This window comes from Sander lucioperca, chromosome 15, assembly GCF_008315115.2.
Source record: "Sander lucioperca isolate FBNREF2018 chromosome 15, SLUC_FBN_1.2, whole genome shotgun sequence".
NCBI lineage: Eukaryota > Metazoa > Chordata > Actinopteri > Perciformes > Percidae > Sander > Sander lucioperca.
In genome coordinates this window covers 4,065,109-4,084,212 of record NC_050187.1, presented here as the reverse complement: position 1 = coordinate 4,084,212, position 19,104 = coordinate 4,065,109, and the positions used below count along the sequence as shown (strand labels likewise).

At 41.6% G+C, this 19,104-nt stretch overlaps 1 long non-coding RNA gene across 1 annotated transcript; it reads right to left on the bottom strand.

The window, feature by feature from the left end:
* Nucleotides 1-3,795: 3,795 nt before the first annotated feature.
* LOC116056262 lies at nt 3,796-18,764 on the bottom strand. The gene is made up of 3 exons (XR_004106531.1): nt 18,686-18,764; nt 9,194-9,203; nt 3,796-3,815 (listed from the first exon to the last, which is right to left on the bottom strand). It is a non-coding gene; the product is annotated as an uncharacterized LOC116056262 (long non-coding RNA).
* Nucleotides 18,765-19,104: the final 340 nt, after the last annotated feature.

The following is a 19,104-nucleotide window of genomic DNA, read 5'->3' as shown; positions in this document are numbered from 1 at the left end:
TAAAGTGAAATGTTCATGCCATGGGACAACGTAACTTTTAATAAAATAAATAATGATTTCATAACAATATGTTGTCATGTAATTTTCATGATTTCCTGGCTAACGTTAGTAGGCCAGTTAATACAATTGCTCGCGTTAGCTAATCGACGCTAACTAGTTAGGATTAGCTAACGTCAGCTAGCCTGAGCTCGCTAGTTTTTTTCTACTCCTGATTTCTACTATTCCGACGCTTTCAACGGTGTAGTACAGCGTCCACTGTGCACGTATTGCGTATTACGGAGCTGATTTCAAGTGCCAGTGGGAAAGCGGCATAAGCGATGCACAGGTCTGCCACAGACGTGTAGTTACATTTTTTGAGAGGTGCGCGTCAGGCTACGCCGTAGACTCTAAATGGCCTTTAGACTGATTTGGCTATGATTCCTCCGGAAATTAAACCTTTCACAGAGCTTTCCTCACGTAGAGACGGCTGTTGTGATAGCAACAAATACAGCATGCCCATGGTCGGACCCCGCACGTAGCTGCCCATTCTATTAGCCTTTGGAAAAATAAACTGGATCTTCTTGTGAGCGTAATGTCATGTACATTTCCTGCTTGTATTTTTTAGCAGAAGCAGCAAGTGAACACATGTAGGTATTTGTGGTTTCCTCCCTGTTGCCTTTGTTACTGGGGTAATGTCACGTACATTTCCTGCTTTAAACATGTAGCCTTGGCCACTTGTAATTTTTAGCGGAAACAGCAAGTGAACACATGTAGGTATGTGGGTACTTTGGTTATTGACCAAACATTTCCTTCCTGTTTCCAGCAAGTACACAGCATCTCTCTTATGAGTGTTAACATTACGTAAGACATGTAAGATCTGAGTTATCTTTGAATAACTGATTTGTTTGTTTTTGGGAAACAGCGGTGTGCAAGAGTAACTTTGTTATTGGGGATTTAAAACAGCTGAATTGACAGAGGTTCTCTGTAATAAACTATATAATTGTAGAAGTTAATGCAGTTAACTTTAAGATAGGTGTTTTGGTCTGTTACAATCAAACTAAATTAAATCTATGTATATTTCACATTATTTCAACAGCATTTCAATGATGCAGTTTTGCTTTAATTATCCAGTGTTTGACTACAAAGGCTGCACCTGCTGGAAACAGACAGTAGTACAACGTGTATGACTATTACAGTTGTATCAAAAAAGCAAACACAAAGCAATCAAAAAAACATCAAACCAAACATTTTTATGTAGCTCTTAAAAATGAAAGACCAGACCAAAAGTTTCAAGTTGATTTCATTTATATAGCACTTTAAACGCCCCGTAGATCTGGACAGGAAGGGGGTGCAGCTTTGTTTCCAAGATGGCCGACTCCGGGAGATCTTTCCGTAGATGTCTGGGTCGAGGCCCTACGACCTAAAATGAGCTAGATAACATCTTTGACCTGCCCGGGATAAAGGCCCTGAGGGGCTATAAGTTTTCATGGGCCGATGTTTTTGGGGTCAGACCAGAGCTCGACCCTAAAACAAGGGGCTACGGACGTGGTTCTGACATATGTTGTAAAGCTCCCTGAGGGCTGTCGGGAATAGTTGGGCCCTTGTCCCTAGCCCCTGTGTTCCGGAGTTATTGCCCTTTATATTTGAAAGGTCAAAATATTATAATAGGTTCCATTTGGTATAGGAATCAGCCTGATACCTCTCACTGTCTTTGAAATATGAGCCTCTGAAGTACTTCCTGATTCTCATCTACGGGCATACCCATAGATAAGAATTTGGAAGCACTCTTCAGCTTGATAACTCATCAGTATATGTACTTAAACCTTGTGTTGACTTCGGGTCAAATTGACCCGTTTTCAATTTTTGTTTTATATCAGAAAATATGGGACGTAGAAATAAGCGCTTAAAATGTGTAGAAGAAAAATGTAACAATAAAAAACGTTCGAAAAGGCAAAAAAAAAAAAAAAAAAAAAGGAGTCAAAAAAAAGGTTAAGGTTAGGTTTTAAGGTTGACGGGAAGACAACACAAGGGCTAGAGTGTCCCAGCGACCTGTGTTGGATGCAGCAACCATTTCTAATTGGAATCAGTCCAATACCTCAAACGGTCTTTGAAATATGAGCCGTTGAAATAATTCCAGATTTGCATCTTTGGCCATCCCCAGTCATGAGAATTTTATCAAAACTCAAAGCAAGAGGCAGAGACAACATGCTGTTAGGAACATTTATTTGTCCAGAAAACCCAAACCGGTGCAAAAAAAATAAAAAAAGTAAAAAGTAAAATGCCCTCAAGTGAGCAGAACATAAAAAGTATCCTCAAGCCTGCCCTTCCAGTGCAGAAAACCTAAAATAAAGTGTTTTCAAAACAACATAATTAGTGTAACTCACCCTGACACACCAACCAGACGGCCGACCGTCGGCAGTAAAGCCAGTCAGACTGATCAGTCGGGTCCCCGAGGTCCAAAAAGTTCCTCAGAACCCACTGAGGCGACGCCGACTTGAGCGTACGCTCTGCGCGTGCGCGAAACGTAATACGTCTCCATAGCAGCAGGCGGCGCTGCTCTGTATTGTTTCCATTAACAGTCTGATTATTTCCCAGAAAATGAAAACCAGCAGCTGATTTGACGAACGCGTCACGTGGTTCTTTTTTCTCCAGAAATTCACAGCCAGACTGTCATGGCGGCTCGTTCAGAATACGATCTCATATTGGACTAAAATAGTTCACCGAAACGTGTTTCTGAAAACATTTGAAGAGAGAAATAGGCCGTGCAGTTTCTGAATCTGTCTTCATTTCAGATCAACAAAGGTCAGTTTAAAAGATTTTCATCAGATTTTGAGAGGCTCATCCACTCCCCATTTCCGAGTGAGTCCCGACTGTCCTGTCTCTGACTGAACATGTCAGGTCGGCCAAAATGAAGGCCGACGGCTCCTCCAACGGACGACGGCACGAACACACCGAACAGACTCGAGTCACCGACCTCGCCAGACGGTCCGACGCCCGATTTTCGGGCTGGTGTGTCTTCTCAAAATGCCTCATTCCAGAACAGAGTGTCTGGCCCGTGCAAAAAAATAAAAGTAAAAAGTAAAATGCCCTCAAGTCAGTGCTTGAAGTGAAAAAAAAAAGGTGCCGGTACTCTCTTGCATTGGCAAATCATTATGACATTTGAGATTTCTACAGTGAAAAACTAAACTTGGAGATATTGCTGGTACAACAACAATTAGTGTGTGCAGTGTCCGAAACAACCTCGACACAATATATAAATATTATATAAAATAAAATATATAAAATAGCCTACGCGCACCACAACAACAAAAAAACACTGGTGAATGCGCACCATAACACATGAAAAAACACACAAGGGCAGTCCCTCCAGGATTTCGTGGCCTTTTTTTTTGATTGTTGCAGCCCAAAATGCCTGATTTTGCGATAAAAGTTGCGGTCTTTTGTATGTTTGTTGCAATGAACTTGCAGAAGACAGTGAAAGTTGCAAAAAAAGTTTTTTGTATAGTTCTTTAAAAAAAAAAGGAAACTTGTTTTGGGGAGAATAATAATTATTACTATTAATTAATTACTCTGGGCTGAGATTTCATAGGAACCTTACCAAAAAGGCTCAGGATGCTGCAAATGTTGGTATAATATGAAAATGGCTGGTGGATTTAAGACAAAAAGTAATAATTCATTGAATGAATCAAATATGAACATATGTTTCACTGTCAGTGGCTTGTTGATCTTTACATTGATAGTTAATTTCCTATCCTGGCCTGGGACACACACACACACACACACACACACACACACACACACACACACACACACAACCACACACACACACACACACACTATCCTGGCCTGGGACACACATTCATACGGTTTAATAAAGTACTTATTGGACTTTAACTTAGCATTGCACTTACAATAACGAGTGTAGCTGTCCTGAATTTAGATCATTCTGTACGTCTCATCTCCGTTTTTTCCTGCATCCACCGTGTGTGATTTTGTGTGTGTGTGTGTGTGTGTGTGTGTGTGTGTGTGTGTGTGTGTGTGTGTGTGTCAGTCGTGGGGAGATCTCAGCAGGCCCGCCCGCTGCAGAGATCAGACAGGAGCAGCTTTTAGTGACTTTAGAGTGAAAACACGTTACAGCGTACATTGATGTTAAAATGTCTACAGGTTGGCAGGACGGTCTGAAATGTTTTGCACGGTCTTTCGCTGTACGTTTTGTTGGTAAATGTGAGATGTTCGAGTCACACACGTGAAGAGAACGGTCTCTGAAACAAGGAAATTAATTTGACCCGTTCTCACTCCTGCTTGGTCAGTGGCCAAATGCGATAGGGGGCCCCGGCTGTCAATCAATATCTTCCAGTCACGTGGGCCCCTGATTGGTCCTGGCCCGTAAGCACCGCTTGCCCTGCTTACGATAGTTACACGTCTGCTGCTACATCATCTCTGTAACAAACATCCAGTGTACTCATCCATTCCACGGAGCGAACCCGAGACAAGGTAATAAACGTCTGCTGCTCTCGTCCACTGTGCTGTTTTACACAACTAGCCTACAGCATGCTACTCTGCAAAAAGCCATGTTTTACCAACAAGCTAAAACGAGAGCTGTCGGTTTGTAGTCTAACTGTTTATTAGATTGCTACTAATCTTTGGAAACTTAGCTGCTGCCGGAGACAAACCGGCTCCTCCCCCCAGCAATAATCGGTAGAATACTCAATTACTAAAATAATTGATAGCTGCAGCCCTAATGCACACAGATGGAAACAGAGAGAAGAGAGAAACTCAGTGTGTCAAAGGATGTCCCCCAGCAGTTTAAAACTACAACAGCATAGGGCTGGGCACCGAACGGTATACTTTTATGGCAACGGAAAAATGATTTATCTTTTGGTGCCAAATTTTGGTTCCAAAAGCGTCTGAGCACATAAGCGTAAGCTTATCTGTCCTCTCTGAGTAAACTACTTGGGCTCTGCAGTTCAGTTCTGCAGAGTCAGGGCGATGCCGATAAAGTGGTTTCAAGCGTGGTTACAGTTTTACAAAACTTCACGCAGACAGCGTTTGCTGTGATATGATATTAATGGCGAGCCGAAAGCAGTTGCTGTGCTGTTGTTTTACACTTCCTCTGAGACAAGCAGGCACAACGGTGGTTTCTGTGCCCTGGTGACTGACTGACAGGCTGAGGTTGTAAGGCAAGGCAACTTTATTTCTACAGCACCTTTCAGCAACAAGGCAATTCAATGACATTCTTTTGCACTTAAGTTAGTTCTCCATTAGTTCAATGTTGACAACAGGGCAGTCACCAAGTTTATTGTTAAAGGGTTGTGTCATTATGCAGTTTGACCTAAAAAGTCTTTGTTCTTTCCATTCCTTTACATTTTAGTTAGTTCAATATTAGCCTGTACACAATGTCATTTGTTTATTTATTTATTATTTATAATATGTTCATGTTTTGGCAAAAAGTTGTAAAGTTGTAAAGTTGGAATTGAAAAGTTGGAATTGATACCAATCCTGAGTATCTGACTGGTGCACCCCTATCGAAAAGCACAACCAGTTTTATTAGTTACTCTGAGTGAGCAGTGTTTCCAGATTTTTTTAATTTTGATAACTGTTTTCATTCACAATTAAGGTGGAAAATAAAAGTTGTGTATTTAATGTATTTTTGTTGATGTTGAAATGGATTTTAAAACATATGGTATCGTTAGGAATCGGCATTGAAACTGAGGTATTGAAATTGGCACCGGATCGAAAGATTTTGAATGATGCCCAGCCCTATAACAGCATAACTAAGAGAGACAGGTTAAGGAGAGGAGCCTGGTCGGGCTAGAACTCTCCCCAACCGGATCGGGCTGTACTGGCCTGCCTCCCTCTATTTTTTTATGTTATGGTAGATTAATCTGACGACTATGAAGAAAAGCAGAGAAGAGAAGGGGTGTCGTGTCTGCAGCTAAACACCTTCCACTGCCGGTTTAGGCGAACGATGCAACTCCTCACTCACAGCACAGACCGGGAGCTGGTTCCACAGGAGAGGAGCCTGGTAGCTGAAGGCTCTGGCTCCCATTCTACTTTTAGAGACTCTAGGAACCACAAGTAGCTCTGCATTCTGGGAGCGCAGTGCTCTAGTGAGACAATAAGGTACTATGAGCTCTTCAAGATATGAAGGAGCTTGACCATTTAGTGCTTTGTAGGTCAGCAGAAGGATTTTAAATTCAATCATGGATTTTACAGGAAGCCAATGCAGAGAAGCTAATACAGGAGAAATATGATCTTTCTTAGTTTGTGTCAGAAAACGCGCTGCAGCATTCTGGATCAGCTAGAGAGTCTTAAGGGACTTATTTGGGCAACCTGTCAGTAAGGAATTACAGTAGTCCAGCCTGGAAGTAACGAATGCATGGACTAGTTTTTCAGCATCGTTTTGAGACAGGATGTGCCTAATTTTGGCAATGTTACGAAGGTGAAAAAAGGCTGTTCTAGAGGTTTGTTTTAAGTGGGCGTTAAAGGATAGATCATGAAGAAGAAGGAATACAATGTAAATAATGAAGTCTACTTGCTTAACACTTCAGGAATTCTTCTCTTCTTAGACTGCAGTAACCTGATTGTCTGCGAAAACAGTTTGACATGCATGCATTGAGATGACAATATATATATATATATATATATATATAGGACATACAATTTGATTTTCAGAAAGTAAACAATACCAGAATGAAAGAAATTGAAAACATGTACCTGTCTTATGGCGTAAGACTTTCTGCCAGTGGCAGAAAGTGGAGTTTCTTTTGAACATCAGCCACAATTCTCTTCAGTACATACTGAAGAGTGAGGAAGTCTCTTTTCTTGAGCTTCCTCGCCTTCTCGAAGGAGCTCTCAATGTGTTTGAAGAACATAACATTTTTTAGCATGTTCTTCACCGTAGTTGGTGCGTAGCCCTTATTGTACAGGTATGCTGTCCAACTGTGGGTAAAGGTAAGGAGTTACAAGTGACTAAATCTGACTCCCAGTTCCACCACATTTCATGTTCCAACTTCTCAATTCTCATCTATTTCAAAACACCATAGATTAAAATTTGGATATTTTGTGCCTGGTTAACTCTGAAAATTGTCTTTTTTAGGTCAAGAAAAATATGAGATGAAAATTACTTACGCCCGTAACTTGTGGACCTGGGTTAGGAACCTTAGGTCTTGAGTGATGGCATTGGTAGGCATGCCAGCAGCCATGTAGAGGCAAAATCTAAGACAGTGGCTGGATGACTGCCGTGTGTTCTCCACATCCTTTTTTCCTGTCTGTGACCCCTGGCGAAATCTTTGGAAGTCTTTTAGAATCTTTTCTGCAGTTAAAAAATATAATTAATATTATTAGTTAATAGTTAATATTAGAAGGATAACCCCAAGAAACAAAGGTGAAAAGGGAAAGAATCAGCTAACTGTAAATGTCTTTATCCTCTCTCCCTAAAATTGTAACTGAAAAATTACAAAAAAAATGTTCTCCACTTTTCCCCTTGTTGACCTGTTCGCCTTTCTGAGCTGATACAAGTGTTTTTGAGGGTACACGGATTGGTGTCCGTGTTGCCATCAAATAATCCACTTTTTTTTTCCAGCTGCCGCAACCAGGAAGACAGCTCCTTGCAGTTTTCGCAATGTGACACAATGTGACCACTCAAAACTTCACTCTGGCCACTCGAGTGCCCTGCCAGGCCGAGTGAAGCAGTCCCACTGTCAGAGGGTTGGGAGGAAATGTGGGAGGAAGTGGCTAAAGTGGACCACCTTGATTTCTCCCTCTCCTGACCCAGCTCAGTTTTCCTTTCTCAGCTCTGAAGCCAATTTTGATGAGATTTTCAAAAGTGAGCTAGCACCCTCTGCATCGCATATGTTGTTCAGCTGAATTAGTTGTACCCATGACCATATTTGGGTGGTGCTAGCCCTAACCCAACCCTAGCTATGACATCAACAATTGCACCCACATTACCATTCCAGATTCCATATTTCCGCCTAATACCATAGCAATTTCACGTGACTTTAGCATGTTTGACAGCGTCTCGGGGCGTTTCTGAAAACGTCTTTCTTTTCAATTTTCGAGACTTAGGACCCCTTCCGGCTGAATGCTGGGGTCGCACTGGTAAAGCGTGCCAATTTTGACACTTCTGACATAAAAGGAAGTCATTAAACAATTAAAACATCTGGTGAAGATTTGCCTTTTAACAATAATATATGACATTTTTTGGAATTACACATTGAAATTCGAAATCTGGCCATTTATGATGTTATACTGACACACAAACAGAGGGAGGCTGTCCATAGTGCTGAAACAGAGCGTTGATACTAGATACTAGAGGGAGGCTGTCCATGGTGCTGAAACAGAGCATTGATACTAGATACTAGAGGGAGGCTGTCCATGGTGCTGAAACAGAGCATCGATACTAGATGCTAGAGGTGTGCTGAAACGGATCATTATTACTAAAACAGAGGGAGGCTGTCCATGGTGCTGAAACAGAGCGTTGATACTAGATATTAGAGGGAGGCTGTCCATGGTGCTGAAACAGAGCGTTGCTACTAGATACTAGAGGGAGGCTGTCCATGGTGCTGAAACAGAGCATTGATACTAGATACTAGAGGGAGGCTGTCCATGGTGCTGAAACAGAGCGTTGATACTAGATACTAGAGGGAGGCTGTCCATGGTGCTGAAACAGAGCATCGATACTAGATACTAGAGGTGTGCTGAAACGGATCATTATTACTAAAACAGAGGGAGGCTGTCCATGGTGCTGAAACAGAGCGTTGATACTAGATACTAGAGGGAGGCTGTCCATGGTGCTGAAACAGAGCATTGATACTAGATACTAGAGGGAGGCTGTCCATGGTGCTGAATCAGAGCGTTGATACTAGATACTAGAGGGAGGCTGTCCATGGTGCTGAAACAGAGCGTTGCTACTAGATACTAGAGGGAGGCTGTCCATGGTGCTGAAACAGAGCATTGATACTAGATACTAGAGGGAGGCTGTCCATGGTGCTGAAACTGAGTATTATTACTAAAACAGAGGAAGGCTGTCCATGGTGCTGAAATGGAGCATTGTTACTAAAACACAACATTACATTCTTACATTTGTTTTTGTAGAACTCATGGTTGAACTGTAACTTTGTCCAGTTTATTTTTCCGAGGTGAAATGGGCAGCTACGTGTGGGGTCCCACCATGCTGTATTTGTTGCTATCACCTAGCAACTGTCTCTACATGAGGAAAGCTCTGTGAAAGGTTTAATTTTCTGACGAATCATAGCCAAATCAGTCTAATACATTGATGCCATTAACGCAACGTTTAGGAGCGCAATACTAATGTTTTAGTGGGAAGTTCCCGTGACGTGACATTTCCAGTCTATGGTTCAGACTCAAACACACGGAGCTCTGAAGCACAGCCACTGGCGGCACTCTGATGTACAAGAAGGGCGTGGTGGGAACGGTGGAGGACGGCCAGATGCAGACGATGCTGTCTGTCGCCTTCGGTGCTGTGAGTTACCTGCTGACTTTTCAGTGTTTTCGTACAGGACACGGCTCTGACTAATTAGATCAAAGACCAACGCAGACTTACCTTTGCACGGCAGCTGAATTCTCGCAAGATCTCGCGGAATAACATACAGTGACGGACTGGCCATCTGGAATTTGGGTAAATGCCAGAAGGGCCGCCTCTATGGGCCACTACTAATAATAACAAGAATCTGTCCTTGGTTTATTTTGTTATTTTATGCATGCAGCCAAAAATATTCATGATTGTAGTGTGTGGGAGGGTTTCTCTCGGTAGGCAGAGTTACTAATGTCAAAGCTATGTTATTGACACTCAATGCGTGTACTACCCAGAAGCTGAGCATTGCTCTTTCCATGTTTTTGAGGAGCTGTTATATTATGTGCTATGCTTAAATGTCGAGCCGTTATATTAGGGCAGAATGTGCCTTTAGTAGAGCATATCATGTCGTAGATCTGCTGACACTCTTAGATGTTAAATTGTTATTGGCATAATGTGTCACCGACTGTAGCGATAGTAATGCGTGTCCTTTCAGTGTGTGTTCTAATTTTTGCATTCTCTGTATGTTTTTTTTGGGGATTTTTATCTCAGTGTTTGGGTGAGGTTGGTGTGGTTTGAAAATAGGGCCGGTGTGCAGTGCTTCTTTAACTATGAACTGTATGAAACTACTTCCTTTACATGTGGTTTCTCTCCTGTGTGAACTCTCATGTGCGTCTGCAGATGTCTCCTGTCATTAAATCTTTTCTCACAAACACTACAACCAAACAGTTTCTCTCCTGTGTGGACTCTCATGTGTCTCTGCAGATGGCTCCTCTGGCTAAATCTTTTCTCACAAACATTACAACCAAAAGGTTTCTCTCCTGTGTGGACTCTCATGTGTCTCTGCAGATCTCTCCTGTCATTAAATCTTTTCTCACAAACACTACAACCAAACGGTTTCTCTCCTGTGTGGACTCTCATGTGTCTCTGCAGATGGCTCCTCTGACTAAATCTTTTCTCACAAACACTGCAACCAAACGGTTTCTCTCCTGTGTGGACTCTCATGTGTCTCTGCAGATGGCGCCACTGATAGATGACTGTGTGGGTCTGCTTCTGATCCTCCACAGTCCTCTCCGTCAGCTTCTGTTTCCATCTGTTGAGGCTCGGCCTCTCTGCTCTCGTCAGCTTGGCTCGGACGAAGCTGTGACGACAGACGTTTCTCTTCGTCATCTTTGCTCTTTGAGACATCGGCCTTCTCCGGTGCTTGAAGCTGATCTGCATCCTGACTGATGCAGAGTTCCTCCTCTTCCTCTTTAATGTGTCGCCTCTCTGGATCCTCCTGGTCCGGACCACGGTTGTTATAGTGACCTAAAAACGAAAATAAGCAGTGAAAATATTTTTATTAAAGGTGCTCTAAGTGATGTTGGGTGACGTGACTTCTTGTTGACGTTCGAAGTATTGTCAAACGAATTTGAGGCTAGCTCGCCCCTCCCTCCTCCTCATCCAGTCCACTCCCTCTCCCTTCCGCACACTAACCCCCCAACCCACACCCCCAAATCCTTCTTGTCGGTTATTGGCTGGAACACTGTTTGTTATGTTTGGTGGTGCAGGTTGGCGTAGCTTGTTTTTGTTGGCGTTTGTGGAGCCTGGGCTGTCTACAGAGACCGTGTGTTTTTTACAGTGTGTTCAGGGGACAGGCAACTAGCAGATAGTGAGGAGATGTTTTTTTACGTGTTCAGGGGACAGGCAGCTAGCGGATAGTGAGGAGATGTTTGCTGTGTGTGACAAAAAATGTTGTAGCCTAAAAAGCCAAAATCACTTAGAGCACCTTTAACTGGAACTAAATAAAAACTAAAACCTTCAAGAGCAACTAACACTGAAAACTATATTGACAGGTTAAAAAACTATTAAAAAATCAAATAAAAATGAAGGTAAATCATTCCAGTTTTAGTTTTTTAGCTTTAATATTTCACGACAGAGAGAAATGGAAACGGCATGAATTTCCGTCATCTCTCATCGTGACATTAAACCACAGCAACTGAACGGACTTGACATGAAATGGCGCTGTGCCATAACTATTTCACATCGGACACTAAAGTAGCAAAAAGATTAAACTTTAAACATCATGGCTGTTAAGGTAAGGTGAGGAAGTATAAGATGATTCTCTGGGCCGAGTGGGAACTCACAGATTAGGGTTAGGGCCAGCGAGACAAAACAGTACTGCGCATATTCTGTGGTCACATATCACCATTAACGTGGCATCCACACACACACACACACACACACACACACACAGGGCCAGCCCAAGACTTTGGTGGGCCCTAAGCAGGATTTGGTTTGTGGACCACAATGTAATGTTTTGCCACTGCACTAAACCAACGTGTGTATTGTAAATATTAGTTTAAGCACTCATAATGTACAAATAAGCATTTAAAGACTAATGTGAGACCAATTAGCAGCAACACTTTATCTTTAAATAGACCGGCTCTGTTATAAGCTCAACTGTGAGACATTTCAAGTGCTCTTGGGGGCCCTCTGGTAGCCACGGGGCCCTAAGCAGCCGTTTAGTTTGCTTATGCGTCGGGCCGGCTCTGCACACACACACACACACACACACACACACACACACACACACACACACACACACACACACACACACACACACACACACACACACACACACACACACACACACACACACACACACACACACACAATAATACATCCTTGTGCTATGATTGTTGGACACACACCAACCAACCAACAGTTTGCAGGGCTGCGGTAGAGATGCTCGGCCAAAAGAAAATAATGAGAAACTTTTAAATAAATACTTTTAAACATTATCAAAGACTTGGATATCACCAGGTTTTTGGATATGCACGAACATCGCAACACTGATCTTTTATAAGAAGGTGGTTGAAGGAATGAAAGAGGAGAGTTTCCCTACATGGACACAGTTACACAATTTATTTTAGATTTCCAAAATATCTATGGAAAGATAGTCTATGGTCACTATGACACACATAATAAATATAAAGGCTGAGAAATACCTGATCTGTGTAGATGAACTTCCAGTAGTTTGTGCTGTCTCTCCTTTTCTTTTAAACGAGTACGTTCCTCCTTCTTATCTGCTATTGTTGTGGCAAACAGCTTGAATATGTCTTCAGCGGCCGCATCTAGTCGCTGTTTCACCAACAGTCTCAGCATTTCTGCTTTTGACACGGAGCTAAACATGACCACAGACGCCTTGTCTCTAGAAAAATGTCCTTAACAGAAAAAACTGATTCAAAAAGAGACAAGCAATAACTGCTGCTGTTGCTAGGTTACCACCCTGTCATTCCATTTTCAGTTAATAACGGTTGGAATTTAAAGCCCATGTTGCAGGGTTTATTTTCTAATGAATTTGTGCAATTTGCTTGTTGGTAATAAACATTTAAACTGTTACCCAACAACATCAAATACAATGGATATCACAAAACGGAATAAAATACAAAAAGTAGTACTATTTTACAGCAGTTTGCAATGATTCTCTTTTCCCCCACAATGCATTGCACTACGTCACGTTGGGGAGACGACAGACGAAAGCCCCGTCTCTGTTCACTGTCTATGGTCTCGGTCTGTGCCACTGGTCTCTGTTCACTGTCTATGGTCTCGGTCTGTGCCACTGGTCTCTGTTCACTGTCTATGGTCTCGGTCTGTGCCACTGGTCTCTGTTCACTGTCTACGGTCTCGGTCTGTGCCACTGGTCTCTGTTCACTGTCTATGGTCTCGGTCTGTGCCACTGGTCTCTGTTCACTGTCTACGGTCTCGGTCTGTGCCACTGGTCTCTGTTCACTGTCTATGGTCTCGGTCTGTGCCACTGGTGTTGCAAAATATGGCTTTTGGTCTCGACCGAGTCCATGTGTCTTTATTATGTGTATAATAATATTGGAGGGAGATGGGTGAGTTTTTGTTACATACAAAGCTAACTGGCTATAGTTAGCCTGTATGCTAGCGGAATTAGCTAACGTTGCGTAACCAGCCAGCAACTTCGGCAATCGGCATTAGTTTCGGTAAGCTAACCACGACAGTATTGTCGCCCACAATCAACCTCTGCTGCTAAAAGCAGTCAATCTGCAGTGATGTTTGAAATAGAGACGCTTGTGGATGTGTTAGCTGTCGTGGTTAGCTCGCCGGAACTACTGTCGAAGCTGCTGGCTGGATACGCAACATTAGCTAATTCCGCTAGCACAGGCTAACTATAGCCAGTTAACTTTGTGTGTAACGTAGCTACCTAACAAAAACTCACCCATCTCGTAGGAGCGAAGCTTAACATTTCATTCAATACAATTACGGTACAAAAGGAGCACTAGCACCACATGTCTTATGTTGACAACGTGGACGCAGATAGAGGAAACAACGAAGGCAGTCGTAATATTTACCTAGCCTTCTAGGCTAACGCTGTTGCGCTAACGTTAGCAAAACATCGCCGTAGCTTTAGCTAGCTGTCCAAGCATCCCCATCCAAGTAATAAATAAACACCAGGCAATTATGTTGTTACTGGAGCTAGTAGGGTCCATCAAAACGTGAGATATCTAATCGAAAATGTGTTTACAACGTCGGGGGATTTCACAGGTGAGACTGACTGGCAAGTTAGCCCATAGCTAGCATGATGCCTTCTATTTCTAGATCTAGCTAGATTACCGGTACTTATCTGAACTAACGACATGATCACTGTCACTAAATATAAAGAAAACATGGTGGTGCTATTCACTGACAGTAAAAACACCTCTTCCTCATCCCAGTCAGTCACCATAGTTCTAGTACTAGGCTGAAACACAGTCACCATAGTTCTAGTACTAGACTGAGGCACCTCTCCCCAACGTGACGTCATCACCGAATTGCGTTAAAAAACCCACTAAACGACTAAAACGGTAAAAACTGGCCTTTAACGCTATTTGGTGACATTTTTAACAATGATATACATATGTTGAGTGCTTTATGTACCCATTAATCAACAGTGGTGGTTAACCTGCAACATGGGCTTTAACTTGTGGGTATGCGATCTGTGCTGCTTGCACGATCCGACATGCGCATGCGCATTGATGACAATCTTGTTATAATACCATATAATCAGTCCTTCCTGAGTTTTTTTGTGATGGTTGCGGGCAAAAATCCTTGATTATGCAGCACGTTTTCTTAAAAAATGCGATAGAATATGCGGGATCTTTAAGCAATTTCATGTGATGAAATTGCGGGAACTTGCAAAAAATGCGGGAACTTGCAAAAAAAACGGCGGTTTCATCATGGCTTCATCGCGGGGTTTGCAGCTTGTCGATGATGTTCACGTCGCATAATTACGTCACTTCATAACGTTCCCATGGCAAAAGGGAAAAATGGCTGCTCTTGTGTGAAGTAAACGCAACATTTTTCAACTTTCTGCTAAGATATATGTGACTTTTTTGCAATGAAAATGCAGGGATTATGAAATCATGTAAGCCCTGCATATTTTGCAAGGAAATCGGCAATTTATGCGGCAATTTATGCGGCAATTTATGCGGCAAAAGTGCGGCGTATTTGAAAAAATGTGGCCCCCGCATAAATATGCGGACTTTGACTGATTATGCATTGAATTATGCGATCGCATAATCACGTTTTTCTGGAGGGACTGTATAATAACAGCAGCATCGGAGCCAGCGACACAAACAGACTGAACAAACTGATCAGGAAGGCTGGCTCAGTTATTGGCTGCAAACAGGACACTTTTGAAGCTGTGGTGAAGAAGAGGTCACTGAACACACTGTTATCTATCATGGATAAGCCCGACCACCCTCTCCACCCCACACTGGTCCAACAGAGGAGCACCTTCTCTAAGAGGCTCCAACAACTTCGATGTCGCACAGACCGCTACAAGAAATCATTCCTACCACAGGCAATTAAACTTTTTAAAGGTCCCATGACATGGTGCTCTTTGGATGCTTTTATATAGGCCTTAGTGGTCCCCTAATACTGTATCTGAAGTCTCTTTTATATAGACCTTAGTGGTCCCCTAATACTGTATCTGAAGTCTCTTTATATAGGCCTTAGTGGTCCCCTAATACTGTATCTGAAGTCTCTTTTATATAGACCTTAGTGGTCCCCTAATACTGTATCTGAAGTCTCTTTTATATAGACCTTAGTGGTCCCCTAATACTGTATCTGAAGTCTCTTTTATATAGGCCTTAGTGGTCCCCTAATACTGTATCTGAAGTCTTTTTTATATAGACCTTAGTGGTCCCCTAATACTGTATCTGAAATCTCCCAATATACTGTATCTGAAGTCTCTTTTATATAGACCTTAGTGGTCCCCTAATACTGTATCTGAAGTCTCTTTATATAGGCCTTAGTGGTCCCCTAATACTGTATCTGAAGTCTCTTTTATATAGACCTTAGTGGTCCCCTAATACTGTATCTGAAGTCTCTTTTATATAGGCCTTAGTGGTCCCCTAATACTGTATCTGAAGTCTTTTTTATATAGACCTTAGTGGTCCCCTAATACTGTATCTGAAATCTCCCAATATACTGTATCTGAAGTCTCTTTTATATAGACCTTAGTGGTCCCCTAATACTGTATCTGAAGTCTCTTTATATAGGCCTTAGTGGTCCCCTAATACTGTATCTGAAGTCTCTTTTATATAGACCTTAGTGGTCCCCTAATACTGTATCTGAAGTCTCTTTTATATAGGCCTTAGTGGTCCCCTAATACTGTATCTGAAGTCTTTTTTATATAGACCTTAGTGGTCCCCTAATACTGTATCTGAAATCTCCCAATATACTGTATCTGAAGTCTCTTTTATATAGACCTTAGTGGTCCCCTAATACTGTATCTGAAGTCTCTTTATATAGGCCTTAGTGGTCCCCTAATACTGTATCTGAAGTCTGTTTTATATAGACCTTAGTGGTCCCCTAATACTGTATCTGAAGTCTCTTTTATATAGACCTTAGTGGTCCCCTAATACTGTATCTGAAGTCTCTTTTATATAGGCCTTAGTGGTCCCCTAATACTGTATCTGAAGTCTTTTTTATATAGACCTTAGTGGTCCCCTAATACTGTATCTGAAATCTCCCAATATACTGTATCTGAAGTCTCTTTTATATAGACCTTAGTGGTCCCCTAATACTGTATCTGAAGTCTCTTTTATATAGACCTTAGTGGTCCCCTAATACTGTATCTGAAGTCTCTTTTATATAGGCCTTAGTGGTCCCCTAATACTGTATCTGAAGTCTTTTTATATAGACCTTAGTGGTCCCCTAATACTGTATCTGAAATCTCCCAATATACTGTATCTGAAGTCTCTTTTATATAGACCTTAGTGGTCCCCTAATACTGTATCTGAAGTCTCTTTATATAGGCCTTAGTGGTCCCCTAATACTGTATCTGAAGTCTCTTTTATATAGACCTTAGTGGTCCCCTAATACTGTATCTGAAGTCTCTTTTATATAGGCCTTAGTGGTCCCCTAATACTGTATCTGAAGTCTTTTTTATATAGACCTTAGTGGTCCCCTAATACTGTATCTGAAATCTCCCAATATACTGTATCTGAAGTCTCTTTTATATAGACCTTAGTGGTCCCCTAATACTGTATCTGAAATCTCCCAATATACTGTATCTGAAGTCTCTTTTATATAGACCTTAGTGGTCCCCTAATACTGTATCTGAAGTCTCTTTATATAGGCCTTAGTGGTCCCCTAATACTGTATCTGAAGTCTCTTTTATATAGACCTTAGTGGTCCCCTAATACTGTATCTGAAGTCTCTTTTATATAGGCCTTAGTGGTCCCCTAATACTGTATCTGAAGTCTTTTTTATATAGACCTTAGTGGTCCCCTAATACTGTATCTGAAATCTCCCAATATACTGTATCTGAAGTCTCTTTTATATAGACCTTAGTGGTCCCCTAATACTGTATCTGAAGTCTCTTTATATAGGCCTTAGTGGTCCCCTAATACTGTATCTGAAGTCTCTTTTATATAGACCTTAGTGGTCCCCTAATACTGTATCTGAAGTCTCTTTTATATAGACCTTAGTGGTCCCCTAATACTGTATCTGAAGTCTCTTTTATATAGGCCTTAGTGGTCCCCTAATACTGTATCTGAAGTCTTTTTTATATAGACCTTAGTGGTCCCCTAATACTGTATCTGAAATCTCCCAATATACTGTATCTGAAGTCTCTTTTATATAGACCTTAGTGGTCCCCTAATACTGTATCTGAAGTCTCTTTATATAGGCCTTAGTGGTCCCCTAATACTGTATCTGAAGTCTCTTTTATATAGACCTTAGTGGTCCCCTAATACTGTATCTGAAGTCTCTTTTATATAGACCTTAGTGGTCCCCTAATACTGTATCTGAAGTCTCTTTTATATAGGCCTTAGTGGTCCCCTAATACTGTATCTGAAGTCTTTTTTATATAGACCTTAGTGGTCCCCTAATACTGTATCTGAAATCTCCCAATATACTGTATCTGAAGTCTCTTTTATATAGACCTTAGTGGTCCCCTAATACTGTATCTGAAGTCTCTTTATATAGGCCTTAGTGGTCCCCTAATACTGTATCTGAAGTCTCTTTTATATAGACCTTAGTGGTCCCCTAATACTGTATCTGAAGTCTCTTTTATATAGACCTTAGTGGTCCCCTAATACTGTATCTGAAGTCTCTTTTATATAGGCCTTAGTGGTCCCCTAATACTGTATCTGAAGTCTTTTTTATATAGACCTTAGTGGTCCCCTAATACTGTATCTGAAATCTCCCAATATACTGTATCTGAAGTCTCTTTTATATAGACCTTAGTGGTCCCCTAATACTGTATCTGAAGTCTCTTTTATATTTAGGACATTTTTAATGTCCTAAATGACCTCTAAGACTTTAGCTGCTAAACAAGGTGCTGTTTGGCAAAAAAAAAAAACACATCACACTCAGAAGACAAAGACGTGGATCTGATAAACTCTAAATGCAAACCAACTTGGCTGAATGTTAAAACCAATACAAGGTGCCTGAAGTTTCACAAACTGAGTGTGTTGAAGTATGCAGAAAAACACAAACTGATCTTCAAACACAAGTCAGTTTTTCTCTTCACAATATTTCATTACTTAGGTTCACTGTACTAAACTCTACAATTTAAGTTAATATGAACAGAAAAATACTTCACACATATATTCAGTGAGGGAAAAAAGTATTTTATCCCCTGCTGAGTTTGTATTTTTGCCCACTGACAAAGAAATGATCAGTCTATAATTTTAGTGGTAGGTTCATTTGAACAGTGAGAGACAGAATAACAACAAAAAATCCAGACTTATGCATGTCAAACAAGTTATGAATTGATTAGCATTTTAATGAGGGAAATCAGTATTTGACCCCTCTCAATCAGAAAGATTTCTGGCTCCCAGTTGTCTTTTCTACAGGTAACAAACTGAGATAAGGAGCACACCCAAGCAGCATGGTGAGAAGGTGACAACAGTTGGTGCGATTATTCGCAGATGGAAGAAAAACAAAAGCACTGTCAATCTACCTCGGTCTGGGGCTCCATGCAAGATCTCACCTCGTGGAGATGCAATGATCATGAGAACGGTGTGGAATCAGCCCAGAACTACACAGGAGGATCTTGTCAATGATCTCAAGGCAGCTGGGAACAT